The sequence below is a fragment of the Hipposideros armiger genome, unplaced genomic scaffold (genome assembly GCF_001890085.2).
Source record: "Hipposideros armiger isolate ML-2016 unplaced genomic scaffold, ASM189008v1 scaffold_27, whole genome shotgun sequence".
Classification (NCBI taxonomy): domain Eukaryota; kingdom Metazoa; phylum Chordata; class Mammalia; order Chiroptera; family Hipposideridae; genus Hipposideros; species Hipposideros armiger.
Window position 1 is genome coordinate 1,194,668 of NW_017731377.1, and position 7,744 is coordinate 1,202,411.

Sequence of the window (7,744 nt, forward strand, 5' to 3'; positions counted from 1 at the left end):
TACTTTTTCACTGTGGCAGGTCCCAAGGGCTCTCCCCTTCCCCGCTCCCTCACACACACACACACACACACACACACACACACACACACCTCCTTGGGGTAATTGTCACCACCTATTCAGACTATTAGACTTCTCTTCCCTTCAAGATGGGCTCTGGGAAGATGGTCTCCTTACATCCACCCTCCCTCGCTGTCCCTGAAAGCAGGTTCGTAGACCCTCTTCATTATAAGATTTGAATGTTCATCATTATAAGAGAAAAAACAACAACAAGATTTAAGGGGGAAACATGGGGACGTTATATAAAAGGGTACAAATCTGACAGCCCTGGGTCTTGGTCTACAGCGCCTGCGATCTGGTTGAAATAACTGGAAACTTCTTAAACTAGTGTTGGGTATGAGCCCCCGGTTCCTGGCACAGAGCTCCTAAAACACTTGTAAATTCCAAGTGACACATTCAGTACTTAAAGAACTTCCTCAATCTTCCAATGACTGCATTTACAGCCCATTTATAGATGAACCCTATTGATAAGTGTTTGAGCTGTTCCCAATCTTTTTCCTCTTACAAACAATGCTGATATAAACCATCTTTACCTATGTGCAGGTCTATCTGCTGTCCCCTGTTTTCTGTTGGGCTAATGGTGCCGACAGCCCTGCAATCTATCAGTAATACCAGTGCTAGAATATCATCACACAGCATTCCTTCCTTCCCCCTGCTCCTATGAAGAGGGACGGAATCAGGTAACTTAAATACACTTCTCTCATCAGTTGAGCTTACTGTTCTTTTTCTAGAGATATTTACCCAATAATATCACAACATGCTGTTATCGTGTCTTTAGATGGAAAGGACATAGGAGGAGGGAAATGTAAGGCCACGTTTGGTGCATCAGAATTCTCCAGGGTTCTCGTCTTGGCTCGCTTCCTGGGCAATCAGTGTCTAAATCTTCAATTGCTGGGGTTATATCTCTTGCCCTACTCTCCCTCCTGAGTTCTTGGATCATATGATCAGCTCTCTTCTGAATATGTACACTTGTAGTCCCATAGGTACATCACACCTGGCATGTCCTGCTGTGTTTGCAGTCTCAATAGAGGTGGCAAGAACATTAACACAATTGCCCGACCCGGATATCAACCAGTCACCCTTTACTTGACTGGAAGCTTTCCCCCTCCAGCCTGTAAGCACCTGGATGGCAGGGACTGTGTCTTGTTATGGTTGTACCCCTACTGCCTGGTCCAGTGCCTGAAACATACTTGTTGGATAAATGAATGCACATACAAATGACTCCTTCTTTCTTCCATTTCAGAGCAATGGCTAAAACCACCGGGCAGGTGGGCTTTGAAACAGGGGTAGAAAATTCCTATCTTCAGGCTGGATGTCATTTTATTGGGCACAAAGAAGTGAGTGAGAATGGTGGGAGGCTACTGAGGCTGAGTGACCCAGGAAAGGGTAGAGTCCCACAGAAGGCTAAGGCCCAAGAAGGGCTATCAACAAGGCACAATTTGTGTATGCCAGTATGTAGATATACCTGTGTCTGTCACTGCCCAATGGAGTTGTTTGTTTTGGTTTTCCATTCACGTTATTTGCAAAAATTAGCAAATGATCATTGATGCAAACAACACCGTTGAATAAACTCATGGGTCACTTAAGAGAATAGATTAGGTAAAGAAGTATGTGGATATAGAAAAGAGATAAATATAGTACCAAGAATGACCGTGTGCCAGTCACTGTAGAAACACCATCATCAATAATAGTAATTGCAAATATCTGAATGCCAGGCATGGTGCTAAGAATCATACATTTATTATTTCATTTAATCTTCCCAAGCCTGTGATGTGGTAAAGAAAGGTAAAGAAGATGACAATCAAGGTNGGCCCTCTGGCATCCCAAGCGAGTTCTTAACCATCGCGCCACTCAGCCGGCCCCTGTGTTGGATCCTTTTGCTATTAAGGGTATTATTGAGACAAAAGGTACACGTTGAATGAGTCTCTGGGCAAATGGAATATGGTAGTTATTTTGTACTATTCTTGCAGTATAACGTTTCTCTAAGTTTGCAATTATTTCAAAAGAAAAAAAAAAAAGAAAATTTACCATTACCAACCTCCCTCCAAATTAGTTTTTCCTCTAGGTTTGTGTTAATGGCAGGAACATCCTCCCAATTATCCAAGTTCAAAAATTTGGGGATCATCTTTGATCCCTCTCTCTTCCCTCCCACCCCTTTTCCCATCACCCTACCACTCACTAAGTCTTGTCAATTTTTAAAAAACTATCTCTCACATAGCCACCTTTTAAATGAAACTTTCACCTTTTTTTTTTTAATGACACTTCCTACCTCACATAATCATTTTAAGGAGTGTCTGTGAAAAGAATTTGTAATAACATGAAGTCCTGTGTAAACATAAGGTCCTGTTACTCCATCTCAAGTCTGGATTACTGCTGTTGACTGCTCTCATCTACTAACTGGCCTCCCTGTTTTTGGCTGCTCCCTTTAACAACCCATCCTGTATACGGTTATCAGAGTAATCTGCCTAAAAGCACACATTTATCCTCTCGGGCATTCTTCCCACGGTCCACAGTGGGGCTTACTCCATCTTCCCTGGGAAGCCTGATGGTCAATGAGCTGAACCAACGTGGTCCACCTCAGATCAAATAACCAGGAACTTTCCCCAATTCATGAAGAAAATTTAATGGATAGAGTTTCCTCAACTTGTAAGGTTTCCCACTCCCCTACTTGTTTTTCCATCATAGTTAGGAATCCAAACTTTTATCTGCTAGCAGCATTAGCAGATGACAAACCGAATGAACAAGTGAACAATCATCAAATAAATAACCAAGACTTGGCAACATAGATTTCATTTACTTCAACAGCTTGGTTTTCTCACAGGCACATGTGCTGGTAGTTGTGATTTTTATAATGCCTGTCAATTGTGTAGTCATTTTCTTAAAAATTGTTTCTTTTCTTGATGATGGAATGAAATATATCAAAATTTCATCATGAACAAGTTAGAGAAAACATGACACTCCCAAATAAATACTTTGGCCTCTTATGCAGGGTTTTTCCAACCTTATCACTACTACTCCCCTTCATGAATCCTGGACTTCAAAGCTGTCTAATCTCTGTTCACTTTTGCTATTTTTTCCCCTTTGCTTTGCATAAACCATTCTATCTCCCTGGAACTCTGTCCTGGCTCACACCTGTCCATACAAACTCCATCCAGCCTTAAAAAAACAATCAACTCTCTACTTGGTGAAAACTTCTAAAATCGTGACTTCTTCTTCCATCTTACTATATTAACTGTGGAAAATGCATGGGAAAGAACAGAACGGTATATACAGCAGTGTTCTTCAAACATCAAAGGGCATAAGAAATACCTGGGCATCTTTTAAAAAATACACAGTATTTTTGTTTGTTTTTGTTTGGTTGGGTTTTTTTTTTTGCGTGTGTGAGAACATTTAAGTTCTACTCTCTTAGAGAATTTCAATTAAACAATACAATGCTATTATCAACTATAGTCACCATGTTATGCATTAGATCTTCAGACCATATTCATCTCATAGCTGAACATTAGTACACATTTACCAACTTTTTTCTATTCCCCTCCCACCCCCAGCCCCTGGAAACCACTTTTCTACTCTGTTTCTATGAGTTTGATTTTTTTTTTTAACATTCCACACATAAGTGATACCACACAGTATTTGTCTTTTTTTCTTTGCCTTATTTCACTTAGCACAATGCCCTCAAGGTAGATCCATGAGGTCACAAATGTGAGGATTTCCTTTTTCCTCGTGGCTGAATAATGTTCCATGCATATATATGCCACATTTTCTTTATCCATTCATCTGTTGATGGACACTTAGTTTGTTTCTACATCTTGGCTATTGTAAATACCACTGCAATTAACATGGGAGTGCAGGTATCTCTTCCATATTGGGTTTCATTTTATTTGGATAAATACCCAGAAGTGGAATTGCCTGATCATATGGTTTTATTTTTAATATTTTGAGGAAGCCTCATACTGTTTCCCTTAGTGGCTGCACCAATTAACATTCTCACCAACAGTGTACAAGGGTTCATTTTTCTCCAGATTCTCACCAACACTTGTTATTGCTTGTCCTTTTGATGGTAACCATTCTAACAGGTGTCAGGTAAAATCTCATTGTGATTTTGGTTTGCATTTCCACATTGTACCATGTGTCAGAAATTTCTTCCTTTTTAAGGCTTAGTAATATTCTATTATATGTATAAACTACATTTTGTTGATCTATTCATCTGTCAGTGGAAACTTGGGTTGCTTCCACCATTTTGGCTACTGTGAATAATGCTGCTATGAACATGGGTGTACTGATATCTCTGGGTCCCTGCTTTCGCTTCTTTTGCGTATGTACCCAGAAGTGGAATTGCTGGGTCATATGATAACTATATGTTTAATTTTTTGAGAAACCACCATACTGTTTTCCATAGCAGCTTTTTTTTTTAATATTCCCACCAGCTATACACAAACGTTGCAATTCTCCACATCCTTGCCAACACTTGTTATTTTGTATTTTCAATCATAGCCATCCTAATGTGTGTAAAGTGGTTGGTTACTTTTTAAAATATGTGTTTCTTCCTTAGATTGTGAGCACTTCAAAAACTAACTATATGAATATTTGTTTTATTGATTTGAATGGAATCAAGGACCTGAGCTGAATGAACATTTCCCTAAGGATGTCGGTATAAATATTCAAAATTCCACCAAAGACTCCTCCCAAAAGTAGTAAAAAAATAAAATAAAAATGTTTTCACCAACGTCAGTCATGTCTGAGTTTTCACGAGACCTAAAATGGGCAGAAAAGGTTCAGCTCTCTGGACTCAGGTAAGAAGGAAAGGAGCGCCCTCTTGTGTCCTTTCTCTGCTAGTGTCAGTGAATAAAGGCTGAGAAATGAACATTTCCGGTCGTCTGATGACATTCCAATGACAACAGTCACACTCCAGTCATATGCCTACTGCATTTAAAGAATATGTGGAAATATGGAGCTAGTGAAACCGAGATCCTTTGAAGAATTCTCAATTTAGAAGGAGTGGGGGAATAAAAATACCTGCAAAAATAACAATAGTAAAAGACTGTGCAAAATGGATAGATTACTAACTGAATACAGAGGATTAAGACTTCACGGGAGATAAGTAAAAATTCACATCAAAATGTAAACCTGGCTGGTTAAGAAGAAACTTGAGTTGGCACTGGGCAGCCTCCATGTAGGCGCCACACAGGTCTAGCTGCCAGGTTTCCAGAACCCCACCTAAGATTTAGAAAAGCTCACCTCTGCATTCCTTCTCTTTTGGAGGGAGGTCCTGGGAACTCGTCCTGTGTTTCTTTCTTCCCTGAGTAGTCCTCCCCACAGCTACCTATCTCTTCAGCTCTATCTCCCAATGCTCCCTCCTTCCCTAAACTGGTGGTTGTCTGGGACACTGTCAACAGAGCTTCCCCTAGCCTTGATGCTCACAGAGACAATTATACAGGTGCTCTGGCTTTAAGGTTTTTGCAACTGTGGTCAGTGTGGGGGCCAGTTACAAAGGATTAAGAAGCTCTCTTGCAATCCTTGCTCTGGAAGCAGCCTTCCTCTGGCCTGTTAGAGCCGGGAGGTAGAGTCCTTCCTTTGGTCTGCATCCTTCTCCAATGCTGAATGAAGACAGAATAAGGCAGGGTAGTCACGGTAACAAAAATATCCAATCAAGGAGAAACTAGTGTTCCTTAGGGAAGCAGCGTGGTGGGAAGAGCAGTTCTTTAGTGTCAAACACACCCAGCTCTGCTACTTTGTAGCCCTGGCCGCCTGTGGCACAATACTTGATTCCCCATTTTGCAGCTATGACACGGGGATCACAATATCCACCCACCCACCTCATAAGATTCTCATCAAGATTAAATAAGACAGAGCACATAAATCGTTTACGAAATATCTAGTGTAACGAATGCCCACTTTCTTCCCCCTCTTGCCCCAACCTCCTTCTTATCCTGAAGTTCCTGTAGGTCTCATGGCTATGCCTGAAGACCTCTGGGTCAGTTGCACAATAAAGCAGATTTTCAGGTCAACAAGAGCTGTATGGGGAGCAAAGAATAGCTGCTTTGTTTGTATTCTCATGTCGGGTGGTGTGGGGAAGGGTTTTCCAAACCATCCTAATTACTTCCCAAGACTTTTTCCAGTTGTCCAAGCCAGAAATCTGGAAGTCATCCTTGATTTTCTTTGTTGCTCACCTCCCACATCTATCTTTCTAAGTTCTGTTACTCCTTCTCAAGATATTTTAAACCCTCTGGCTTTCTCCATCCCCCTCTATTATTTTACTTTAAGTCACCATCATCTCTTCCTTGGAAAACCACTAACTGGCTTTTAGTAGTGTCCCTCTTCTTAATTATACAGCAGAAAGAGATATTTCTAAATGCAAGTCTTAGCAAGTCACTCCCCCATGTAAGATCACTTATTGACTGCTGGACTGCCTTCAAGATAAAAGTCTGAACTCCTTCATATGACTTAGTTCCTGTTGGGGCTCCTGCCTCCTTTTCCAGCTTTCTCTCTCACCAATACTGCCCCAACCCCAAATTCCTCTATGTACCAGCTACACTAGGATATTTACAGTTCCACGGTGACTGGCGCATTTCTTGAATGTGAGACTTTTAGTGCTAAAACCAGGACAGCCCTGGGCAAACCAGGATGGTGGTCACCCTAGTTTTTGTCTTGGGTCTCTGCATATCTTATTTCTTCCTCCAGAATGTTTCCTCTTGTCTGTTCCACTTCCTATTTACTACTCAATCTACTCATCTTTGGTTTCTGCTTGAAGGTCATTTTTGCGGATTCCCACGGAGTGGTTTATTTTTTCCCTTCTAGGAGCTGCACCAGCACACTTTCCTTGCTGCTATCCTTGTATTGCAATGGCTGATCTGTCACCCTTGCACTTATAAATTCATTAAAGGCTGGAACAGTCCCCCCCCCCACCATCTATACTCCCAGAGCCTAGCTGAGTCTGGCACACAGTAGATATTCAGTAAAGTTTTCTTGAATTAATGAATGTCAATATAAATTATCTTTATCAATTGTCATCTAATTCATATCACTGTGGGGGATGTTATGAACTGAATACTTATATCCCCCCAAACGCATACATTGAAATATTAATCCCTAGAGTATTTTTGTTATAGCAGCCCAAATAGACTAAGATAGTGGTATTTTGTTATGGAAGGCCTAGCAAATTAAGACACCATGGTAAATAGCTCCATCATTAAACTATTCAAGCTGTTTGTTTCCTTCTGGGGCTCTATCTCATATGCCCAGTATTACCAATGATGCTATCATGCGTCCCTTTATCAACTCCATGGTATCTATCATCACATTTCTATCTAAGTGTGTAAATATGTCAACATTTATGCCATGAATACCTTTAGCTGAAATACTGTAGAACACGCTTTCACAATAAGGTATACAAACCAACAGCTTCCAACAGAGAAGCCAGGGAACATCCAATTCTCCAAGGTGTAGAGCCTCCTGTCATTTTTAGAGAACTCTTTCCACATTTTTAATTTTTAATTTTTATTTTTTAAAGATTTTATTGGGGAATTGGGGGAGGGGAACAGCATTGGGGAATCGGGGAAGGGGAACAGACAAGTTGCTGTTGTTTTGCTCTTCAGTCTAGTTGTGGAGGACGTTGCTTCACTGGCCCAAGCTGGCACCATCATTATGCTCTTCCCGGGTGAGGCAGATCAGTCGCCGGCTTCTGGAC